The 25,277-nt window shown below is 47.2% G+C and overlaps 1 protein-coding gene across 3 annotated transcripts in view; it reads right to left on the reverse strand.

Moving 5' to 3' along the window:
• Positions 1-14,622, reverse strand: part of CD34 (CD34 molecule) — a 71,203-nt gene extending 56,581 nt beyond the window's left edge. For 2 of the 3 annotated variants that reach the window (XM_059717645.1, XM_059717647.1), the window contains exons 1-2: positions 14,475-14,622; positions 11,517-11,637 (exon numbers count right to left, since the gene is read on the reverse strand). The gene's annotated coding sequence lies outside the window, so the exon portion shown is untranslated. The remainder of the gene's footprint in view (positions 1-11,516; positions 11,638-14,474) is intronic. The other variant, XM_059717648.1, reaches the window with a different exon arrangement.
• Positions 14,623-25,277: the final 10,655 nt, after the last annotated feature.

Consider the following 25,277-nt stretch of genomic DNA (forward strand, 5'->3'; position numbering starts at 1 on the left):
AACAAAGCACACAGGACAGAGTAGGAGTTAAACTGAAACAACACACCCAAATAATTTTTCGTAGTCTCTCTGTATCCACTGTATATTGTCAGGGAACCTGCATGGATTTCTGGGGATCACCCAAGGAACCTTGTCTGCCTATGTCCTTAGGCCAACACGGCTACAACCTAAACCCCTGCAACATGGAAGATATCGAATTCAGCCATCTGAAATGGAAACTGTACAACGTGAAAAAGAAAGAAGCCAAACTCAACAGCGACATATATTTTCTGAGCCTTTGTAAGAAACACAACTTCATTCCCCAAGGACTAAACATCTACAGTCCCCTGACTACTACACAGAGCTCCAAATATCCTTCACAGCTATGCAGAAGAACTTCAGAGACAATTAGAAATCATCTACTTCACCTACTCTACTCCAAAAGAGACCAGCTCAGGAAGGAAATCGCCATACACTACAACAACTTAAAAGACAGAAATCCATGCATGTTCCCTGACAATATACAGTGGATACAAAGAGACTACGAAAAACTTTCTACCGCATTCATCCTACATAAAAGGAAGAAATGGAACAAATTACTCCAAGAACAAGCTCCCCAGCCACAAAACCACCAGCAGATGAACAACGCCAACACCGTACGACCTTCCAACCTCAGACTCGATGAAACTGCAAGCAGCAACCAACCCACAAATATTATCAATCTCTCCACACACATGCTTACCAAAACTGAAAAATCTGTCCTTTCTAAAGGCCTAAATTTCTGTCCAGAAAAATACCCTAACAAAATACTTCAATGTGGAGAACTAGAAGAATTCTTCTGACGCCTGCGCCTCAAAGAATATTTCCACGACCAAACTGAACCCACTCCCAACAACAACTCATCCTCTGACAACATTCAGGAAAGGATCAATGCCAAAAAGCCCAAAAAACCATCAGATTGGACACCTCGCAGAGGACAAAACCCTAACCTTGACCGCTGCATTGACTACTTCAGGGAAAGAACGAACAATGAAATACTCAGCAACACACGCCACCACAACAACCTCTCTCTACCAGAGAAAAAGGCCATAGAAGCTCTAAGATCTAACCACCAAATAGTAATAAAACCAGCAGATAAAGGAGGAGCCATAGTCATCCTAAACTGTGAGGATTACATAAAGGAAACCAAGAGACAGCTGTCTGACACCACCTACTACAAAGAACTACAAGAAGATCCTACTCCCCTTTTCACCAAAAAACTCAACAATACCATCAAATCATTTCCACCAAGATGACAAGAAAAACTACAGACCTTGATCCCCCCGCTACCTAACCCAGGGACTTTTTACATGCTCCCTAAAATCCACAAACAAGGGAACCCTGGCAGACCTATCATATCCAACCATGGGACCCTCACTGAGGAAATATCAGGTTTCGTTGAATCCATCCTAAAACCGCTCATCACCCACAGAGCAAGTTTTGTACGAGACACTACAGACTTTCTATGGAAACTTAAAAACATAGACCACCTTCCCAGCAACACACTCCTAGCCACCATGGATGTTACCAGCCTATACACCAACGTCCCACACCAGGATGGCATCCAAGCCTGCCTTACGTATCTACAGGAACAAGATTACAACCCAGAATACAGACCCAAAGATATCACTGAGCTTATACACTTCACCCTCACACACAATAATTTCACTTTTAATAATCAACACTTCCTCCAGATGATGGGAACAGCTATGGGCACTAAAATGGCCCCACAGTATGCCAACCTTTTTATGAGCCACCTGGAAGAAGACTTCCTCAAGAACTGCCCCATCAAACCCTTGCTGTACTTACGATACATCGATGACATCTTCATCATTTGGACTGAAAACTTACAATCTCTGATTGAGTTCCATCAGAAATTCAACAGTCACCATCCCTCCATCCAACTTTCTCTAGAATACCCCAGCACCAACATCTCCTTTTTAGACACAAGGATCAGTATCCAGAAGGGTAAAATACAGACCACAGTATACAAGAAACCCACAGACCAACATACATATCTGCGCAGAACCAGCAATCACCCGAAACACACCAAAAAAGCTGTGATATACAGCCAAACCCTCAGATACCACTGCATCTGTACTGAAGAGTGCACCCAGGATCGCCACCTCACCAATATTAAAAAAGCTTTCACCCAGCAAGGACACTGCTCCAGAGAGGTAGATCGCACGTTTGAAAGAGCCACCTGGATACCACGTGAAGAACTGCTGCAGTACAGAAGAAACCCCCCCGACAAATCGCACACCGCTGGTTATGACCTATCACCCCTCCCTTGAACCTGTACGGAAAAGCCTCAAACAATTGCAACCCATACTAGACAGAGACCCTATTCTTAAAAAGATCTTCCCAGAGCCACCCATCCTAGCCTTCAAACAAGCACCGAACCTCGCCAACCTCATCACCAGAAGCAAACTTCCTCAAGCCCAGAACACACCAAAAGGATCCAGACCCTGCCAGGACAAGAAATGCAAAACCTGCCCACACGTCTCCACCACCCCCACTATTACTACACCCCACAACAGAGCCATCGGCATCCCAGGATCTTACAGCTGCACCTCCAGAAATGTAGTATACCTCGTCCAATGCACCAAATGCCCTGATGGAAGAGATGTAGGAGAGACCAGACAACAACTGCGCACCAGCATGAACGCACACCGGAAATCCATCAAAGACAGAAACACTCAATTACCGGTGGGGGCACATTTCTCACAGGAGGGCCACTCTCTCAGTCCTGATCCTCAAGGGAAACTTGCACAACGCTTCCCATAGACGAGCCTATGAGCTCCATTTCATCAACCTGCTGGATACTAGAGATCAGGGACTAAACATAGACATTGGATTTATGACACATTTTAAGCTGCCTGACAACTGACTCCCCAGCCCAGCCAGCCCAGCCCCTGGCTTCTTCACTTTTCATCCCATCCAGGAAGAGCACACACCAACTGCTGACACTTCCTTAGCCTGACGAAGGGTTTTTGAACCCGAAAGCTTGCTTAATAACTATTCTCCAACTATTTGGGTTGGTCTAATAAAAGATATCACATTCACCCAAGGAACCTTGTCTCTCTGAGGGCTATGCATTTGAAATCTGGAGAAATGCTCAGTGTTCAGCACTGAGCCGGAAGGATCACATTAGACACCTTCTTCCCTTCCTCTTCCAGAGGGTCAATGGCTGCAAAACAGTAGGAAATATTCTTCCAGGGATTGCATCTGTCGCCTTGGCAGGCCTCACAAGAAGCCATCCTGACGGCTCCAGCGCATCCACTCAGGTTAGTGATACCACGAGCACTGGAGAAAATGGGAGAGGGTTTCCTTTTTCTGAATGTATGTGCATTTGGTGCTTGTCAAAGGCACTGGATGTAGAGTCCTGGAAAAGAGCGTTTTCTGACTACAGGTATCATCCACGGAGCTGCTCTAAAACTTGCCCACATTGCCCTTCATATCAGAGTCCCTCCAAATCTTCTGGACAAGGCATTCCCAGAAAACGTCTGAGTCTCTCAGGCTGCGAATGAGGGGGTCGATATAGTTCTGCTTGTGGTGGTATTACCCCATGTGGCCTCTTGGCTTTGATCTGAAGCAAGGCCACCAATGCTCTGTTGGCTGGGAATGACTATCAACCACCTCCTGAATTTCTCCTTTTTTCCCAGCATTTTGCAGAGGCAGAGAAGGAGCCCGTGGGAAAGAAAGGCCTATCTTCACAGCAGCGCTCTGGGTTGGGCGAGAGGCAGAGCGAGCATGCGCCGAGACCTCGGGGGATGAAAGGAAGTATGCTAGCAAAGCCTGAAGAACCTGAATGAAGGCGGAAAAGGGGAGGAAAAGGCCTGGCGAGCAATGGTTGCAGTGTAACACGCACAAGTCTTCAGATGGCTTTCAAGGAAGAATGGAGAGAGTCCTGCTAGCGTGAAAGTTCAGCGCTGCAGAAGCAGGTGATGTGCCAGCAACTTTGGGCTGTGATGGTCTTGTCTCCAGCAGACTCTCACCCTTGTGGAGATGAGGCTTTATTTGTTGCTGGAAACAAGCCTTTGCAGTGCCAGTCGTGGGGTTCTTCATCCCTGGCGATGCGCGGGGGCCGAGTCGATGGAGTGGGCGATTCAAAACGAGCGCCCCGAGAATAAAGCAGCAAGCGGCCAAGTATGCAGCAGGTGAAACAGAAGCCGCAGAGTCCTCCTAGCCCCGTCCAAGAGAGCTGCACGGCAGCAAACGGATGCCCAAAGGAAGGAGATGTGGCAACGGCTGAGGAAATGCACCAAGTTGCTCTTCCTGGAAGGGAATATGGCACTGGAGGGAAGAAACCGTGCTGCTTGGAGATGGGGACTGAAGAAAGCACCTTGTAGACACTACAAGTTTGCTTCCATCTGCCTCAGGATGGGACGTGAAACCAAGCAGCTATAGCCAGCCCTGCAGCGGTTTTAATTCCCCCTAAAAGCAGGTGACATCAGGAAGACTCCAGGGGCTTGAATAGGCTCTCGGCCCCTGATCAACAATAGGAAAGATCCAAGTAAGAGTCTCAATCATTGCACGTTCCCAGTGTTTATTGCTAATTTATTGCCTCTACATGTTTGGATCAGGAAGCTGGTTCTTCCAGCTAAGCACCTTAAAAATAATGTGGGGGTGGGGGGTCATTCTCTTCTCCCCTCTTAGCCTGGAAACCAGGTTGAGCGTCTCCTGCAACCTAGCTATCCTTGCAGCATGGGTAAGAACTTGTCCAGCTATATCTTTGGAGTGACGATGATAACGAAGCACTCTGCTCCCAGCATTTCCATGGGCAGCAACTGCATCACCTTTGACAAGGGGCTGAGTCTGGACAGATGCCTTTTTACCCATGTTTGAAAACAGAAACAACCACCCCATGCATCCCAGGTACGTGACCCACAACCCTACACCAGTATAATGTAAAATGATCTAATTTTTCACCCGAACTGAAGAAGTTATGCTCTTGTGCAGATCATGTCTGCAGTTTAATCTGCCTTTGTACTCAAGACGGATGGGCAGTTGCCAGCTCTCCACCTTGTGAGATGCTCCAATAGCCACCAACTGTTTGCAGATATCCCAGGATAACTACTATTCATCTGTTCACTCCATCTTTCGAACCCAAAAGCTTGCTTAATAAACATCCTCCAACTATATGGGTTGGTCTAATAAAAGATATCACATTCACCCAAGGAACCTTGTCTGCCTATGTCCTTAGACCAACACGGCTACAACCTAAACCCTAGCCCTTAGAGCGGCTCTCCAAAAAGAGAGAAGACCCCAAAAGAGGATTCTTCCTTTTTTTAATGTAATAATAGGAGATGTTGGAGGGGGAAGTCTGCCTTTCTTTTTTTTAAATCCCCAGAACAAGTGCAGCATAAGCTGCCCCTACACCAATCCTTACCAACATGCTTCCTTCCCAAGTAATCTGCAGGGATGAGCTCTCAGGTGAAGAAGGGCCCTTGCCAATTCACCCATCTAATGTTGCTTGCTTTATTAGTTGCTTTTATCCAAGGCTGGCTGCGAGCCCATCTCATTCCACATATGGACCCCCAAACAGAAATCAGAGTCTCCCCATCAGTGCTGCCTTTGAGCACTCACCTCTAGGAGCTACAAGTCTTGACCGCCCATCTTGAGCTGTCTGAGGGATGCTGCATCCAACACGGTTTGCTTGCTGATAATTGAGCTTGCTCCCAGAAGGCTTTTGTCTGCCACCAAACTCCGTTCATTTATTGTCCACATGTGTACTCGTTGCTATTTCAGATCTGACACAAGTGGATTTTTTTCCTCCTCTTCAACCACGCGCTCCAGCTCAAGGACTGTTCACTCTTTCCCGTGCGGAAGTCATTTGGCAAACATGAGGTTTTGCTCATGTTTTCATGCCTGAATAATAAGGGTGCTAACTGGTCACTGTGCAATGAAAGGGAGGATTTTGCTTCTTTCGTGGTTTTCTTGCTTAAAACCTGTGGGCCCCTGACAGGGCAACATCCCCTTTCCCATACTCTTCCCCCCTCTCCTCCCGCTGCTGGTCTGCTTGGCAGATGTGAAATATTAATTGCCTCACTGGGGAACTGGGCTCACTGTCTGTCACATTTGACTGAAATATCATTCTCTGCTGCAAATATAATTACCGGGGGTCTGGATTTTAAAAATAGCCTCTCGCCTGTCTGTTAATTAGGAGCCGCGCTTTGCTACACAACGAGATATTTTGGTTAATTATGAAAGAGAAAAGGACAAATTTGTCACGTCTTTTGTTTTTGTTCCGCTGCGTCTCCCCGTGACAGCGGCGTCCGGACGTGATGGACTGCTCAGCCGACAGCACCAGATGCTCCTGTGGGGAGCGTAGGGAGAGGGTCAGCATCCACATCGCGGAGGGGTCCGGTGCATGTTGCAGCCCCCTTTGCAGAAGGCACAAATGCTGCAAATAAGATCCGTACCCTAGGACTGGCCAGGCAAACTGTTCGAGTCACTCCACACCCCAGGCTATGCAATATTTACAGAGCACTGAAGCAAGACCACCTACAGGTCTTAGACTTATCACGATGCAGGCACTGTTCTGGTACCTCTTGCACCCTGTGGGCTGGCGATGCCCTCTTGACACTCCTACAGAGCCAGGGCACTGCTATGGGCTCCTCTGCCCACCCCAATAATGGCTATTGTTTTAGGTTCTCCAAAGACGCCAGCAGATCTCTCTGCATTGGTTGCACTTGGGGCACAGTCTCCTTTGCAACAACAAGGATTAGAAACTACACTTTATTTTATTTTTCACATGGAAGATTTGATGCAATCAAAAGACTCCAGAAATGGTGGGTCAAGGCACTGCTTCATATTACCTATGCCTTCGACTAACCCCAGTCACTCCAGAATCTACATGTTGCCCCACCGCTAAAACTTCAGCCAAGAAACATCCAGCCCAATGCTGGAGGAAGGGTGTGTGCACCCGAAAACTTGCAAATAACTTTTCCCCCAACTATTTAGTTGGTCTAATAAAAGAGATCACATTTACCCAAAGAACCTTGCCTGCCTTAATTACATACAGGGCACTTCACAATAGTAAGACATGCTAGAATCTCTCTTGCTTAACTCCTATTAAAAAAACAAAACCCCCCAAAACCCTGGGATCTTTTAAAGGTGAGCTGACCAGGAAAAACAAGAACTTATAAAGAAGCCAAAAACTGGCAAATGGACCTAGAAAACCTCCCTCCCTGGCACAGACTTACAAGTCTGATCCTCTTCCTCCCATCTTTGGCATGACCTTAGATGCACCAGAGCAGAGGAAGCGATTGTCATGTCGGTGCATAAGACTGCACCACGGCTGGAGAGCTTCCAATAGAGAGGCTGAGCTCCCCTCTGACCCACAAAGGGAGCGCCCTTGCCCACAAGGTACCAGTTCATTCTGTTAATCTGGCATCTCTCACCAGTTTAAATTGATGCTGAAGGAATCAGCAATGGATACAATGGACAGAACGGCTTACGTGAGCCGTTGCTGCATTTTAGAGACCCTGCAATAGCCGCTTGTTCTGCACTCAAAGCTAGAGGAGCCACCACTGCCAGGAGTTTTTCTTTTCAAAAGGGGCATTTAGCAGCTGCTAGCGCAAACAGAGGAAAGCGATGACAGGTTTGAAAATGGCAGATGAAAGTGCTAACAAAACCTCCCATTGGTCCCACGTGCTAATTAATAATGTGCTAATAAACCTCCAGAAAATGAAATGTCTGAAGATTAATGATGGCTGTTACACTTATAGGCATCGCTTAAAACAAGATGCCCACCAGCAGCGAGTTTGGGGCTTATGAAGTGCCAGGCCAGGGTTTAACACAGGAAACAGGCAAGCAGGGCTTTATTGGCTGTGCAATTCACTGCTGTGGGCTTCTCACAGGCCACTGAGCAGATACGCAGCATTTGGTCCTCTATCTGGACTAAGGCAACTCAAATTACCAGGATCCCGGGAAACACAAATTACTGGGACCTGGGAAAGAAGCAAAGTGATCCGGTGGCTTTGAGAATGTCTTTTACCATCTGCACATGAAAAGGAGTTGCCAGAGCTGACCAAATCTGTAATAATTCACAGCCAACATCCTGCTCTGGAGCCAGATATCTGTACATTTTGAAAAGCACTCCCATTTACGCTCATGGACCCGAGCACTACCAGATGCTTTCCCCATCTCTCCCCCCACCTGCTCACGAAAGGGAAGTGAACACCAAGGGAAGACGCTGGAAGTACAGTCCGCAACTCAACGCTCTTGCATTTATCCTGCCAACAGGTGCAGCATGCATAGAGGTAGAGGTAGCACAAGCTTTCCTCCCACCACCCTCTGCTAACATCCCCTTTGGATAGAAGAAGCATCCCCATGAGATGAAGGGCTCCTTTTTGGCCCTTCTCCAGTATTGACTGGGTGTTGATACTGTTGGGATTTGTGTGATGTGGACACATGGCCAACAGAACAGACTGTATTTATGCAAACCACCGAACTGCCAGATGCTCCCGAACAGGCCCAAGCAAGGGCCCCCATCATTTCGTAGGTGCTGCATCGTGGATCACTAGAAAGGCGACTGACAAGCTTTCTGTTCGACTTGCTTCGTAGCACTGAACTGAACACGGTCCACCTCCCTGATGGTTGGGGCTTGGCTGAAATGGTTACTGTAATTAAAACTTCTGGGAGTCAGGAAAGATGGCTTCATAGACGCATAGAAAATGAGGGCTGGAAGGGACCTCAGGAGGTCACATCTAGTCCAACCCCCTGCTCCAAGCAGGACCAGTCCCACCTACAACATCCCAGCAAGGGTTTGGCTAGCTGGATCTTCGTAACCTTCAAGGACAGGAATTCTGCCACCTCTCTTGTCCTAAAACATTACAACCATCGCTAATATACCCTTGAGAACTATTGTTCTTTATTATATCTCAGTAACATACGTAGGCTTGTATTGGGCACAATAAAGACACTGTTTTTGAACCCCATTTAATGATCCTTACCCCACTGTGACCTTGTAAGATAGCAAAACTGCTGGACAATGGTACTGCTGAGCCCCAAGGTGGTAAAGTGAAGGGTGCTAAAAGTCCATTTTTCTTACTTTCACTGTCCCATAGAGTAAGTCACAAGCATTTGGACTCCCCCCAGAGAAGGAAAGTCAGGCTGTCATTACACGACTCAAGAAGAGACAAAGCCAGAGAGGAATACTGCAGACAATTTGCCATTAAGCAAGGAGTCAGCATCTGTTTCTGGCAAAGGATGTTTTCCCTTCATTATTTTTGAACTTCAGCTGGTGAACAAGAAACAATGAGTATATTGTGTAGAGTGTTATTGGAAACTGGAGAGAGACTCTGAAGGCAACAGCAGTGGAAAGAGGAGAGGAGTGAGAGCAGAAAAGAAAGGCCCTTCTTCACTCTGTTCCAACTGCAGCAAAATGCCGCGGCAAATGGTTTTGTTTTAGAGGCAGACAGCAGAGCCAGGAGCAGAAAAAGGGGTAGTTTAGACACTAATGGAGGCCTGGATTTGGATGATCTTTCCTTCGAAGTGGGCCTGGAACAGGTTTCCCCATGGGTCGCCACTTCCATCCAGGTTATGCAGTTTGGTTGAGCTTCTGACCGCTCCCGGCTATTACTAAGTTGAAGATGCCAACACAGCTTCAACAGCAGTTCTGCTTCATCATCAAGCAGGGAGTTTAAGCTTCTACTTTTGGGGATTCTGGGAGGAGAAATTAAGTAAAAAAAATAAATAAATAGTGGTGCTTCGTTCACAGGGTCAAATGCGGGCGAATGCTCTTCTTTATTCAGACGGGGCCTCTAGCCGCAGTTGACTCCTTCCTGTATATGATCTAGCATTAGAACTCAAAGAAACATTTCTGGAGAAAACTATCCTTTGAATATTTTTGTCCTTTGATCAAAAAAAAAAAAAAAAAAAAAAAATGTTTTCTAAATGGAAAAAAAAATTCCAGTTGGAAAATGTTGAAAGTCAGCAGTCTTCCCCCTATTTTTTTTCCAAACCTTTTAAAATCTCTTTCTTTTGCAATATATAACAGTAGGGAAAAAGGGTAAAATAAAGCCAAAGGTCTTCATCAAAACTATTTTAGCCAGTTCTATCTGACATGGATGAAGTTATTGTCCTGAAATGAAAGAAACACTACACACACTTCACCTTAATTAACTGCACTTAAAATGTAGAAGACAGCAATCTTTCCAAAAGTTTTGATGGGGAAAAGCTTTCACGTTTGGGGGCATAAGCAACCCGGCATCAATGGGGGACAAGCTACGTGTGGGCAGGTTATCTAACTATTGCTTAATGGCATGGAAGAGCCTGTTCTTGCTATGCTAGAGCTCCCTGCATAAAGCAGCTGTTACCAGCTGATCCTGCTGATGGGAAATAGGTTAGGCTGGACCACTGGACTGATCTGTGCGGCAGTTCACGTATTCCTGAAAACTTATTTCATAAAGCTGAAGAATACTGCTTCATGCACTGCCAGCAACATGAATCTCATCCCCTTCTGGTGAACAGATACAGGTAAAACTACGATGAAATTAAATCTTTTCATGAAAGAGGTGGCGACAGCTTTATTCTTGGTCTGATGCTTACACTTCTCTGGTGCTCAGATTTGCATGCAGTGGGAAACAGCTCTGCTTACCCCGATGTCATTAGTCCCCCTCCATTTCAGAAATCTAATTGTTATTTCTGTGTTTATGAAAGATAAAGGATTAGCAACAATACTTTGCATTACGGTTCCATTTGTAGGACTGTTTTATAATTATTTATGAAATTATCCGGCATTTCATAGCATGTGTGATAATAACTTAAATTGATGTATTACATAGGCATAGTAATTATTTCAACAATATTAAATGTCGCTCTGTCGAATAATCATTTCATAAATATGAAGGAAGCATTCATAAGTGGCACCATAATTTCAGATGTTACCGGATTAGTGACACAAAAATCCCATATCCTTTTTCCTGGAGACAGATGAAACTTCTTATCTGGCTGAGAGGTTCCTATTTCTTGAAAATGAAAATGAATTCTTAAATTAAAAAAAACAAAACAAACCAACCACATTATGAAGGTAATTTTAGCAGCGAGCAGAAAAATAGAAAGGGAGAGAAGAGGAGGTTTTTCTGCAGCTTAGAACAATTGTGCAAACTGTGTGCTGCTTCAGAAACTTCCCCAGGGTCCAAAAGATGCGGGTCTTAGTACATCAGAATTTAACAGATACCTATATGCTCCCAAACAGAGGACTACATTATTGCAAACACTGGATAGCATCTTTCACTTGAATTTCCCAACCGTTCCCAGCTGGATTGTCACTAAGCCACTTCCCAAGGTCAAGGCAAGAATAAAACAGGCATTGGAGTTTGCATCTGGACATGCTAACGGGGCCCACGGCAACATCCCGCTCCAAGATCCTGCGCTCTCTGTATACCTGGGTTAAAAGTCCCTGGCTCCGACACGCTTTCACCATCTCATCGTGTCCTGAACAACTCCAAATACATCACTGATGACGTCTAAGAAAGAACAGCACTTACCACAGGCGCATCTTAGAGATGGTTGAAACAGGAAAGCTGGCTTCCGCGCACTAAATGACAGCCAAAACTTTTAATGAACAATTCCAGCCAAGCACCCAACCTGACCGTGTTCAGTTCAGCCCTATAAAGCAAGTCAAACACAAAGCTTCAGGAAATGGCATGGTCATGAAAGGCTTTACAACCAGCTTAGCCACTCAAGTCTGCAACAGTAAAAGCACTCTTCCTCCCCACCTTTGGGTCCCAGGGACCCATCTCACCCTAGCTCACAGCCTTAGCTGGGTCACAGACACTATAACATGCTTCAAGTCCCATGTCATCATCAGAAGACTTCCACGATGGCATCAGAGAAGCCCAGAAAATGAATTGCAGCAGAGCAAGCCAACACTCTGCCTGCCTTTCCCTCTGGCCCGACCTCTGAATAATACTTGGAGGAGTGACACACATTTTATAACCTCTTGATGAAGATTAAAAATAAAGCCCAGTAAAAATCCTTGTGAATTATTGAAACTGCAGCTCATTATAAAGGAAGAAGCAAGTCTTTATTTTCAGTAAGTGACATGGGAGTAGAAAAATGACAGTGTAATGATGTTCAGGCAGAACAATTATTTCATTGTGATGGAGGAGCATAAAGTTTATCACTTGGATTACTACCCAGGTTGTTTTGGTTTTTTTTAAACCCAGCTTAGAGACTAATAAATCTCCCCTGCATGGGTCTCTGGTGCGGTCTCTCTCCAGTTGGCACTGGCTCCTTGCTCTGAGGGAAGACGACCAAGCGCATTTAGGTAGTTGCCTAGCGGTTTGTCCCATTGCTGCCAGGTCTCAGCCTGAAGAAAAGGCCTGAAAAGCAAGATGTGCTGCCTTGCATGTGGACTAACTAGCGTACAGCACACAGTCTGCTTGAAGCAGTCACCAGACTACCCCATCCAACGCTCCTTCATCCTCGGGCCAACCTTGAGAACCTCGACTGAGCCATCCTTCGACAGGGATCTCTGACCAACTCCAGACACGTTTCCGGAGGAACATTGCAATAAATGTTGTACTCGCCAATAGGGGTTTTGGAAACAACAGCGTTTTGAGTTGGCGGAGTCAGGATGTCTACAAACCCCGAGTGGCTACCATCCCCTCCTCATTGCCTTGCTTCAACAACGATTCCTTTTATGCCGCCATTTCTGCTCTCCTACGGGGACGCTCTCGTGACACTTTGCCCGCAAAACACGTCAATATGATGCACTTCATAAAAGTGACATAAATTTACCCTAGATAAATGTGAAGGCTTAAGTGCTTTAAAAATGCTGGCATCACTCACCCCATAACCCTAGCTCTTTTTGGATATTACACCCATTAGAGGTAATTTTCCCTCCTCTTGGAGGAATATTAGCATGTGCTTCTCTCTGTGTCAATCAGGTCCTTGAACTTTAAGCCATTAGCTACTCTATAGATAAGACACAGTAATCACCCTTGTTCTCATTCCCAGGCTTTTCAGACCCTCCCTCTTACCTCAGTAAGGAAAGCACAGTTAAAATGGGACACGCACACATTTGTATAGCAAAAGTCCCTCGAGGGAATTGAGAGCTCTTTGCAAACTATACCAAGGATTCACTTCACACATCATTGAAATGCAGTCATTGCTACAAGGGAGGAAGGCTGCATATGGAGAGGGGAAATGCAGCAGTTCTGGGTTTTTTTGGTTTTTTAAATACACAATAAGAGGTTTAGGATCAAATGTAAAGAAACAACGATCCATTTTGGGACACAGGAGCTAGAAGGCAGTTATCCAGCCTGGACGTTTGTTAAGATGCTGCAAAATTAAAGGCGGTGGATTTGAGTCTTGGGCTGAACATTGGCCAGACCTGGTAGTTTATAGCTTGTTAGAAAAAGTGCACTTCCAGCAGCCACACAGCAATGCCCCAGTTTGTACCAGTTGTATAAGAGTTCAAAGGAAAAAAAATGCTACCGACGGACGTTACTTTCCACAACGACCTGGATTCCCTTCCTAGCTCCACACCCCAGTGCTGGCCAGATCCAGCCTTGCTTGGTCTGAGAGATCAAACAAGTGGATTGCTTTACTCTTTGCAAATACAGCTGCCCCTTTGCTGCCTGTGGATGCACACAGACCTGATCAGAGGCTCTTGATAACCTTGCCGAAAAAGAGCTTTTATTTCACTCCTTGATAACTCTTTCTGCTACGTCAGCATTTGCTTCTTGTAAAAAGTCATGGCGGTGGGCCAGAGAAGCTTTCGCTAAGTCTGGGTTAGGTTTATCTATCACAATAGTAAAATATTTATGCCAGGGACTGTCCATTACAAGCAGATCTGCTCAAATATTGATACTGCCGTGTAATTGCATTTGGAGGGGCTGCCCGGGCGCACAGCATCTGGGCAATTGTGAGGACTGATCCAATGTTTCCACTGGATTGTGCCTTAATAACGGCACAGTAAGGCCTGTAAATTATGCATTGAATTTGTAAACGTGCAGCTCTTTTAACTCGTGTCTCTGAAACAATGGAATAAGGTGTCAGAGCCCAGAGGTGACACTGGGTTCAAGTTTCAGTCACATTCACAGAGATTTAGGGCTGGAAGGGACCTTGTGAGATCACCCCCGCAGCGTGCAAAGCCAGACAACTTTCTCTTTTTAAACAGGGAGCCAAAACGCTCTGCAAACAGCTGTCACAACCCTGATGCTACACCCTTCGGGGCTTGCATGCAGGGAGGGGCATATGGAAACCAAATAATTTGAATGATAATTCTGCCCTAAACAAAGCTGAAGACCCCCAGTTTCCCTTACTACAGTTGAGGGTGCTAAAGACACTTAAAAAGGGGTAAGTGCAACTGAAACAGGCTTAGTTTTAAACAGCATACAACACAAAAGGAGACCACAAACTTGGACACTACGTGTACTCATCATCCCCTCACCCCCCTTCAGGAAAGCAGTGTGCTGAATAGAGAAAAGCTGACACACCTTTAGTTCACCTGCAAACTGATGCTTGGCCGTCACTTGTTCTTTTGGGGAGCCTTTCCTTGACAGGAGAGGATCTCTGCGTGCACCAATGCAGCGAGAGTACTCCTTAGGCTTTCCATAAACCAAGCAACTCTCTCTCCCTACCTCAGCAGCAGGGTACAAGGCCAGCCCCATGTGCTCCTAATTAGAGAGCTTGCACAGGTGTTGTGAATAGACATCACTATTAGCCACGCCAGCCATGCTGAGTCTAGGCAGCTGCTTACAGAGCTGCTGGGAAGCGTATGAGGCAACAGCTAACAGGCAAGGAAAAGCCTTGTTTTAAGGGACCTTAACTTCCAGAGAGTCTTCCTTGTAGTAGCATCCTTACAGTCCATCCAAGCACCTCTTCACGCCTGCACTGACCATCCTCATGACTTTAAGGACACACAGGCAGCAAACTACAATCCTTCCAGTTCCTGGCACGAAGCTCAGAGGCTCATTCAGATCCACAGCTGTTACAAGTGATCCCAAAAGTTCAAAGGTCCCGAGTCAAACTTCACCATGGTGGGCCAAAAAGTCATGAGATTTATGCTTGCAGAAAGGGAAGAAATGGTGCAGCTCAGGGCTGGTTCTTGGTGTCTGAACTCCCTCCCGCCAAGTCTGTCTGCAGCATGGGTATGGGATAATTAGAGATGCTAAGTTTATTGAACCAGGTGGTTTTAACCCCTGCTGCAGAAACTCTCATCTCACGTTGTCCCACTTCCTGCCAGCCCCCAATTCTGCCCTCAGCCCATTGGTTCTGTCCCCATGTCAACCCGGACACCTTCCCTTCTCCACCTCACCTTTGCTCTGCCTGGGGTCCCTCATGAGGATGGCAGCATGGTCTTCTTCTCCTTCCTGGGTGACCTGCACTGGCTCTTGGACAAGCCCCTCACCTGGGCTCAGGAGTGGGTGAGGCTGTTCCTGTGCCACGGAGAAGGAGAGCAGAGCTACCTTGAGCAGCTGGGCATTTTCTGCTCTTCCTCTCCTACTCCTTCCCATGCCGGGTCTGCTGGGCTGTTTCTAGCCCGGGTGGAGCTTCCTCCCCAGGCAGGGCTGAGCTCTGCTGGAGGCTGGGGTTTGTGGTGCAACACGCAGGCCTGGCTGCATTCCCACTATCGTGTTTGTGCCGATAACTAAGTGACGTGGTGCCTAGTCCAAGGGCCCGGACCCCGTTCTGCAAGCTCTGGGTTGGTCACCTCCAGGCCACGGCAGGTATTATCGGTGGCAATAAGGGGAAATTCCACACGATGTTCACTTTCAGGGTGCAAAACAGGCTCCAAAGGGGAGAATCAACACCAAAACATGACCAGGAGCCACATTTGGGTGTCTAACCTCCTCTCTCAGGGCCCACAAAAAGCCCCCGCATGACAATGCGCTGGCACGACATCCCTCAGATTTGCTTCCTGCCATTTTTGCGCTCATCCTCCACCCCTTCTGTCCTCCTCTGGTGCAGCCTCTCTGCGTCCCCTTCCTCACTTTACCCCCTTTTGCCCCAGTCTCCCTTTGCCAGGTGCAGGGGAGGGATGTTCTGGAAGCGGCACGAGGAAAGCGCTCGTCTGCGCTGTCGCCTTCCAGACAAAGGGAGCATCCGAAACGCCACCGCCGCGAACTTGTGCGTGGCTCGCCGGGACACTGGAAACCCGAGAGCAGCGGCAGCAAATCAGCTACACTATCATCAGTGGCACGCATAAATTATCCCCCTAATTACACCATATGTGCAAATTGTACTGTATTAATTACTAGAGAATGCTAATTATTCTTCCCCCGCCACCCTAGCCCCCGCACCCTTTGGGGAGAGGCCGCCGCCGCCAATCGGCACAGAGGGTTCGCTGGTGAATTAGCAGGCGCTATTACGCGCTGGATGTGTTTCTTTGGGATTTGTTTGGTGTTGAGGTTGGGCAGCACTCTCCAAAACGACAATAATTAACCCAGCTGCAGAATGTGGCAAGCTGTGAAAATCCCTGTCATTTCCGTGACTGGGAGGCATTTGAGGGAGCTATTCCTTCTCTAATAAGAGTCTTTTTCTGGTGGCTGTTGTTGTGTTTTTTGGGCTTGTAATTGCGGTAACAGATGCCGGAGGAAAGCGAAGTTTGAGTCCTGGACCTCTTGTTCTGCTCATTATCGCCTCTGCGAGCTGCCACTTTCACCCCAAAGCTGGTGTTTAATAAGCCTCACTCAGCAGCAAGTATCAATTAATACTCAAGCACCTTGGCTCGGGCTTGGTAACTGCAAAGCCATTGAGTTAAAGAAATAACGAGTGGAGCGCGAGCCCTCGTGTGATCCTTCACCCAGGGGCAGCCCCAACAAACGGGAGGCTCGGCTGCTTAGCAAAGCCCGTGTTATTCGTGACGTGGCCCTCGCGTCCGCTGTCCCTCCGTCGCCTAGGAAGAGTGTCCTCCTCTCTCAGCCATCTGTAAGATTTCAGACGGCTTATTTCTGAAGCGTGCGGCGAGAAGGAAATTAAAAGCCCTACTGTATGTAAATGGGAACCTGTGCAAACGCGCTCGGGAGCTCTGGGGAACGAGCAGCTGTGATTTGCCAAGCCAACCAGAAAATTAAAAAGATTGTTTTACAAACATGCCAAGGAGGGATGTGCGTGTGAGGGCCCTTGGCGGGCAAGGGACCGGCCGGAGCCTGCTTCTGGGGGAGCCGCCGAGACGGGATCAGTTCTCCTCCAGAGTTAGGCCGGCGTCAATCGGGCACGAACGTGTCGTGGCTGCACCTGTGGAAGTGGGAGAAGAGTTTGTAGATGGCTGGTTCTGGAAATGGCTTTTGTCCTGAGCTCAAGACATGGGATTAGGGGTGATGGACAATTGGTGGGCTCTGAGGTGCAACATGGGGAATAATGCGTCCGAGTCTCCTCCATTTCCAGGCCTCCTGTTTGCAAGAGTAGATTAAGAAGCACTTATTATCTTCTCCTCTTCATAGTTTCAAGGCAGCGAGATGGATCCAGCGGGTAGGTTTTCTTCTCTCCGGGCTTCAGTATACACGATAATATATTACAATAATAACAAAACCCTTTTCCCCCCTCTCTTTGGAACATTTTTAAATACTTAAACCTTCTTACATTTTTTTTCAGTGGTGGAAGGGAAGGTCAGCTCAGCTTGGGAGTCAGCGGGCAGCACAGGACCGGTAACCACTTTTGCCAAAGGCTAGTCCTGCACCTGCAATGTATCCATGTGCGCAGGCAGCATCACCCATATCCCACACATACATGCACTGGGACCCTGAACCAGACCCTCGGTCTTTCAGCTCGAGAAGCTCCGGCAGCTGCCGTCCATCTACAGAAAAGCTTCTTTGACCAGCGGCAGTAGTGGGTCCCTTATCTCCTCTTTGTGGGGGGCACATCATCCCTTCAGACAAAGCCAACGCGATACCCCGCAATTCTCAAGCATACTTCTGGGGCCTGTCCTTTCTCCGCCTCTGCTCGCCAGGGCTGAGCATGCTTCTTGCTGTGGGTTAGAAGAATTCACTTATGCTGTAATTTAATGAAGTGTCTTAAATGCAGATTTAATCACAGCATTTAGGCAATGGTCACTGCATTCAAATGGGTGATTGGAAACATCTTTCCTGAGTGAGCAGTTCTGCTGCATCCTTATTAATCGAAAAAAATCATCTCCGTATTAATCACCGATGTATTATTAATCAGCTCATATCCATTACTCTGCTGCTAAACCTCTGTACTGTGCGCTGAAGTATTAACTTCTTCACTGATGGGTTCCTTTGCTTCTCTTCAGTGGGTGCTCTTGAGCTGTTCAGGATGTCCTTGGCGTCGGACACCTCCTCGGAGTCATCGGTTTAATGATCCAATGTTATTTAACAGGCAGATTATTTTTTGTTTATTAAAAAATATAAATTGGACATTTGGGATACAGTGGCAGTGCATCACTGGGACCATCTCAGACTTGAATCCTAGTTACTTCACCATTTGGGCATCCAAGTGGCCTTCAGCACCTAAGCGCGATCCTCTTCTGCTCTGTTCAAGTCCTAAACAGCCATCAATACACCTCCTTCTGCAACGTGCCATCACCTGACCCAAAGGACTTCAGTCACAAATAGGCAGTGTGATGGAGGAGGAAAACCCGGCCACTTTCTGCTTTAACTGATCTTCACGGCCTTGAGCCGAGTAGAAGAGAATCTCATTTATTTAGGTACATGGACTAGAGTATGGCCCTAAGTCACCTGCCCAAGCTCCCCCAGGGAGCATGTAGCAGTGCCAGTAACTGAAGGTAAATCTCCAGCTTCGCACTTGATGTTGCTATTAACGATGGTATTAATAATGCGTTTTTGTTGCTATTAATGACGTACATGGCAGTGGCACCAGAGCAGGATGGGGACCTTCTTGTGCTAGGTGCTGTAGAGATGCTACAGAGGCAGATCCTGGGTGCCAAAGAGGTACTTTGGAGTCAAACTGCTTTCTGGTCACACCCAGGTTGAGTCCTGGAGAACCCATGGCCAGGACAAAGCCACGTTATGAACTGAATGGGTTTTCAAGCTGGTAGAATAGGATGGCACTTGGATATCCTCCACACCACTTGGCCTTCTGATGGGTGGGAAAGGATCTGGCCCATAGGGAGACTCTTCCTGCCCAGCAGGGCCTCTAACTACAGCACTTGCCTTCCTCTAATGCCTGGCAAGGCAGAGCCCAGACCAAGTGTGCAGCAAACCTCCGATTCACGTCCTTAAACGCACAGAGGCTTCCTGCTTGTTCGTCATCTTCCTGTGTGACCAGCCGGATGCCATTCCCCTCCTGCACGAGGTGCTTGCCCTTTGACCTGCGCGTGTCAAAGGCCAAGATGCCGTTCAAGAGCGCTTATAAAATAAGCGCAAGGTCCGCAACCTAGTCTGTAAACTCCTGTACTGCCCGAGGCGATGCCTCTGTGGTCTGGTGCGCTCCAAGAGACTGCAGGTTCCTGTAGCAAAAATCAAATGAACGTCAAAAGAGTGCTTAAAAACCCCTGCAAGAGCAACTCTCCCCCTGAGAGCATCCTGATGCTTCCCTTTGTAACAGCTGAACGCAGCAAAAAGAACTTTTAGGCATCTCTATCTCCCCCTCAAAGCCCAGTCTAATTGAGCGCTAACAAAGGCGCAAACGCTTGGTCTTTAGGAAACCGACAGGGGCTGGAGAGGAATTTCAATTCCGAAAGTGCTCGAGAGACGGCTTCCTCCAGCCTTGCCTGCCACAAGCACGGATCCCGGGCTGCCAGGATGCTGCTTTGAGCCTCCGCTGCATTAGCATGTAGGGTGTGTGCGTCCAGAACAAATCCAGCCGCCCAGCGGGGACTCTGCTAATGAATGCATTAATACCTGATGCTGCTCTAGCCTTTCATCGAAGGCTTTCAAAGCACTCTACACACTTTAATTAAATTTCCCTACACCTGGGTTTGGGTGGTTGGGGGGGGGCGGCTCCATTATATTTTGCAGATTGGGAAACAGGGAGGTTAAGAGGCTGGAGAGAGCACCGCGCGCCCGCGGAAAGGTTGGGAATGAGCCCTAAGGTAGATTAACTGCCCCCAATGCTGGGGTCAGTGGGCAAAACTCTCTGGCTTGTGCAATCAGGAGGCCCTTGTGGTCCCTACTGTCTTCAGAGTTGATTCTGGGATTTCTCATTACTACCCATTGGCTTTCAGCACTGCTATCACTTTCTCCCATTTTTAAACCCCATTTTGACGTGCGTTGGCAAAGCAGCGGGCAGGGATGGGCTGACCCAGGCATTTCCAAAGACAAACCTGCTTCCCTCGCTAACCTGAGGCTGGAACATGGACGTCTGAATGGCAGAAACAGCATCAGCGTGCGCCCGGGTCCCACGGTGAAGGGGGCGGAGGGGGACGAGGGGCCGAAGGGGCAGGCCAAAAGTGGCTGGTTCCCGTTCTCTGCCAGGAGTGCAGTGATTTCCTATATTTCTTCCTAACAGCTGAGCGAAGCAAAGCGATTGCATTAAAAATATAATTTTCAAATGATATGAAACACTATTGATTTTGCGTTTTAAATGCATTACGGATTGGAAAATCCATTTTTCATATTTAGAGGCTCCACCAGACTGAGCCAGACTAGGTCCTTCCACTCTCCTCCCAGGTCAGTCTGCTCCTCATCCCACAGCACAGGGACTGCGGGAGGAGCTGGGAAATGCTGGCACCCCAGGTGGGCACAGCTTTATAAACTCCCTCATCATAGGTCTGGATGATTTACCCTCCCATGAAACATTTTATCGAGGAAACAACACAATATCATTGTAAAGGGCCTGTCATAACTGCCCAGCATTATCCTCTGTGCTTGGCAAACAGAGAAGGCGGCCTATTTTCAAGTGCAATAAGGGTGAAATGGCTGGCATAAAACTCCAGTAATCAAATGTAAAAATAATAGCCCAATTCATTAATATCAAGACAACCTAATGGAGACATTCTTAATTATCAAATACAGCCATGGATTTAATTTTTACCTGAGTTGTTTAAGCTCAGTCATCTTTCCCTTTTCACAGACACTTTGCCGCAGGGCGACATTGAACATTTGTAATTGGATTCCATCGCTGGAGTTAATTATAAAGAGACAATAAAAACCAACTGGCTTCTATTTTAGTAACTATTATATTGTGCTAAAATCCTTTGTTTTGAGGATAGATATTTGTAATTTTAATTTAACACAAAACCCTTGGGCACATTTTGTGCGTGCATGCGTGTGTGTATGTCATTACAAATGCATAAATAGGTGCACTCCTGTTCTATATGGCACGTATTATATGCCCATAGACACACGCACTATATGAAATGATAGGAGGCAGAGACCGTCTCCTCTGGGAGGTAAGATTCCCCTAATCAGGAATTTAGCCTCATTAGTCAATACAGAAACCATCCCTTTTCTACCCCTTACGGATATATTGAATCATTTTTCAGCCCCAACAGCTTTATTAACAGAAACGTGTCCCAGGCTGACTCAGTGCCTGGGAAACTTTGACACGCAGGAGGTAGACTGTGGTGGCACTGAGAAACAGGCTAAACTAATTAATAACTACAAGACAGAACGATGCACAGTAGGAAGCATTTAATCAGGACAGGGACTTCACTTCAACATGGCTCTTAAGCTGGTGTCCAGCTTGAATCCTGGGAGTCCTACTGACGTCTGGCCGGGCACCTGCATCGGTTCCCTGCTGAGGTGGGACTCGATCAGTCCTTCTCCATGTGCTTTATTCTGAGGACAGCTTGAGAAGTAGGGTCGTCTCCTGACTACCGCTATTCAGGCCTCATCAGAACAAGCTCCACGGATCACAGAAAACACAGTGTTTTCTAGGTGGCAACCTTAACATGAAGCAGCAAAAATGACTTTTCTTTTTTGGGCCACAAAACTATCTGCCAGTTCATCAGTGCCCTCACGTGATGACAAAATCGTGAGCGCAGGCTCCATGTCCAGTCCCCCATTAAGTAGTGATTTGCTTTGTGCAAGGGTCTATCGCTACGCGTGTTCTCCGTACCAGCCTAGGAATGGAGGATCACAGCGAGACGACAGCTCCATCCAAGGTTACAACACGAAGAGGGAAAGATCGCAACCAGTGGGAGGGGAGAGGGGGTCTTAGTGCATTTTGAGCCGGTCTGTTGTAATAGTGCCTATTCTGCCTTGCAAAAAATTGGAGGTTGAATTGCAGTTATTTGGCAGCTGTTCCCACCCCATCTCCCCTCCCAAGGTGAACTGGCCTAGTTTAGCTTCCTCTCACTGTGGGATCGGAGCGGACACGCAAGACGGTTACAACAGACCAGCTGATACCCACTCATGTAGGGCGAGTACCCTCATCCTTTTCTAGGGGGGTAATTGGTTCATCTGTCTGCAATCACAGCATCGGGACACTCACGGGGGGGCTGACACCCTCTGCTGCAAAGGGCCACAAAGGGTTTCCACGATGCACCTAGCCCAGCATGCCGAGATTCAGGGTCAGGGGTGGCACGTTTCCTTTCAGACCGCTAAGGCAGTCACCTTATTCTGGTCCTGATCCAGAGAGGGGTATTCCAGTCTCTGTTTCACTCTCTCCCGCGTGGTGTTGCCCGGCCTGATTAAGCAAAGCAACTTAAACACATAATTACCTTCAGGCATTTGAGTCATCTCCAAAGTTACACGCTTGCTTCAGCGCATGGTTGGATCAGGGCCAGAGTTCTCCGCACCAGGCAGGACTGAAGCATGAGACAGGACTACACCTCTCCGACTAGGTATGATTATAACAATTATTAATGGGCAGAAAATTACCCAGCCTTCTCTTAAATTAGCTCTAGCGAGTGCCTCAGATAGCTATCGCTTCTACAGGCTGTTACAAATGGACCCTCCATCATCTAAAATGCCCAGGCAGTGATATTGCTATGCAAATCATAACTGGATTACTGAGGCTGACTAGAGGCAAAAGGAGCTATTTCTGCTGCCTCCTCTTACAGCAAACAGCCAACATACTCCTACCCCGATGCCAAACACTACTGCCAGCGTGTCGGACTCCTTCCGAGCGGCTGAGTCAGTTTGGGCCTTTCTGTGTGCGACAGAATATCAATATTTTACTCATGAAAGCCCTTTGCCAATATATTTGTCCCCAACCCTAAAGACCCCTGATTAAAGGAGCAAAATACTATTTGGAAACTTTCTCTATCACAGAAGGGAAACGCCGAAGTGTTATACCTGCCTGATAGCTCTTGGTGCTATTTATCTGTCACTCGTATTACATTTAAAGTACAAATGTGTTAGCTGTCCATAGGAACAAGAACTTGTGGTAGAGGTGGTATCTTTGATTAGGGAATAGTCTGTTTACCTCCAAGTCGCTTGGTGGGTGTGAGCTGTCTGCATGTATTAACACACAAGAACACATACTGAAATAAAACACAATAGATTTTCGTGCTTATTATTGTCAGTTTAAAGCGACTGTTTTTGATTAAAACCAATTGTGTGTCACCCTCTGGCTAAGTGTTTGTAGAAGAGGCACGATGTTGGAATTTAAACAACTGCAGGTCAAAATTAATGCCACGACTGTTTGATAATTAAAAATGCCACCTCCAGTAGCTTGCCTTGCTAAGCAGGCAGGAAAAGCCGGCGTCAGGATGTTCGGATCCGTTTCCGTTACTACAGAGGCTGATTGGGGCTAATCAGCAAAGCTTGCATCAGTATGTGCAGGAGGTAAAATAAAACCTAGCCCACGGCACACAATGAATAAGGAGTGAACAGAGATACAGTTAAGGAAGGAAAAAAACCACATCAGGGAACGGAGAAGCCGCTCTGCAGCTCTTTCGTACAGGGAATAAACACGGGGATTAAAATAGCCAAGTGTGGCAATCAAAAAGTAAGCATCTAGTTTCCAAGACAGTTTGGCATTTACACAGACAGACAGACAGGAATGGAGGAGGATACAGGCTGGTGTCTCTGCAGGGAAGGGAGATGAGATGCACCAGGCTGCCAGGGCCAAAGACAAAGCACTGCACGATGCTAACAGATCAGCTGTGATTTTTGTGCATTTACATTTTTACCTCGCTCATTCAAATCTTTTTTGGTACATTTTCTTCTTTTTATCCCCTCTTTGTCAGCAATCTCTCACTCTTGCTGTCTATGGATTTGTCTCTCTCCGTCTCCTGTCAGGCACAATAGGATTTTTCTGTCTTTGCGTGCCTCTCTCTCCATCCACTCCCACACAGACACTGCCACTCACAGCCTGAAAATCTTCCCTTTCATAACCATTTTGTACTCCTCACAGACTTCCCCCTGGTGAGCCTCACACGTCTGTCTGCATGCAGCCACCCCCCTCCTTCCTTCAGAGGCACATCCTCATCCGCTGCTCCACTTCCACCTACCACCTGCAAACACCTCTCCCGTGTACCCCAACTGCATTCACTCAGCTCAGGGGCATTTCCATGCCTCCAGTCAATCGCGCACACACGCATAATCCATGCACAAACCCAAGCCTTGACCTCATACATTCACGATTTCAAAACAGTACTAGCACACCAGCAGTAAGCATCATGTAGTCCTGGGCTGAGGCTGTAGGCTGTCCTATGCTATGCATGACAGCTGGCCAATTTCTCAGAGGAAGGTTAGAAAACCCCCCAAATCTTATGAAGTATTCATGAGAAAAAAACCAAAACCCCTTCCTGACCCCCTAACTGGTGACTAGCAGAAGCCCTGAAGCATGGGAATTAAAGCTAGTGGTATCAGAAGAAGAGCAGCATGTCAAAGGCCAGTTTGCTGAGGGCCAAGCTACAGTAAAAAGCCAACAGGACCTTGGACAGTAGCTGCCTTGACAAGGAACTTGCCTAAAAACTGTCTCCCAACCTTGCTCTAGAAGAGGGGACCAAGAGGGAAGACCTGAAGGGAAGGCTGGAGAGGGAAATGTTCTTTCCCAACAGCTCCAGTCCCTGCGTTGGCCAAGGGTTGGGTTGGCCAAGCTGAAGGAACAACCAAGTCTCCGAGCCGGCATCTTGGCATCATCCTCCAAAGAGTCAGCGAGAGGAATCTGGCTCCCTCACAGGCTGCATGGGCCACGAAACGCTGACAGGGCGAGGGGTTTAAGCAGCAGCGCTATCTGCATTTTATATTAACTTTGCTAAGCATCGTTTGACCTTGTCAGTACAGATAAAGCCCTGTGAAGTGCAATGCCAGATAAAATGTAATTTTAATTAAGTATAGTTATATCCGGACAAAGCGCAGCTGAATACAAATGACCCCGTAGTTTAATACTTTCAATTCATATTGAAATGTCTTTTGAATCTGTGGGGCCGTGAGAGTCAATGACCTCCCAAAAGGGGCATGTAAGGTGGAGAGTCTTCCCCT

The sequence above is a fragment of the Alligator mississippiensis genome, chromosome 14, assembly GCF_030867095.1.
Source record: "Alligator mississippiensis isolate rAllMis1 chromosome 14, rAllMis1, whole genome shotgun sequence".
NCBI classification, from domain to species: Eukaryota; Metazoa; Chordata; order Crocodylia; family Alligatoridae; genus Alligator; species Alligator mississippiensis.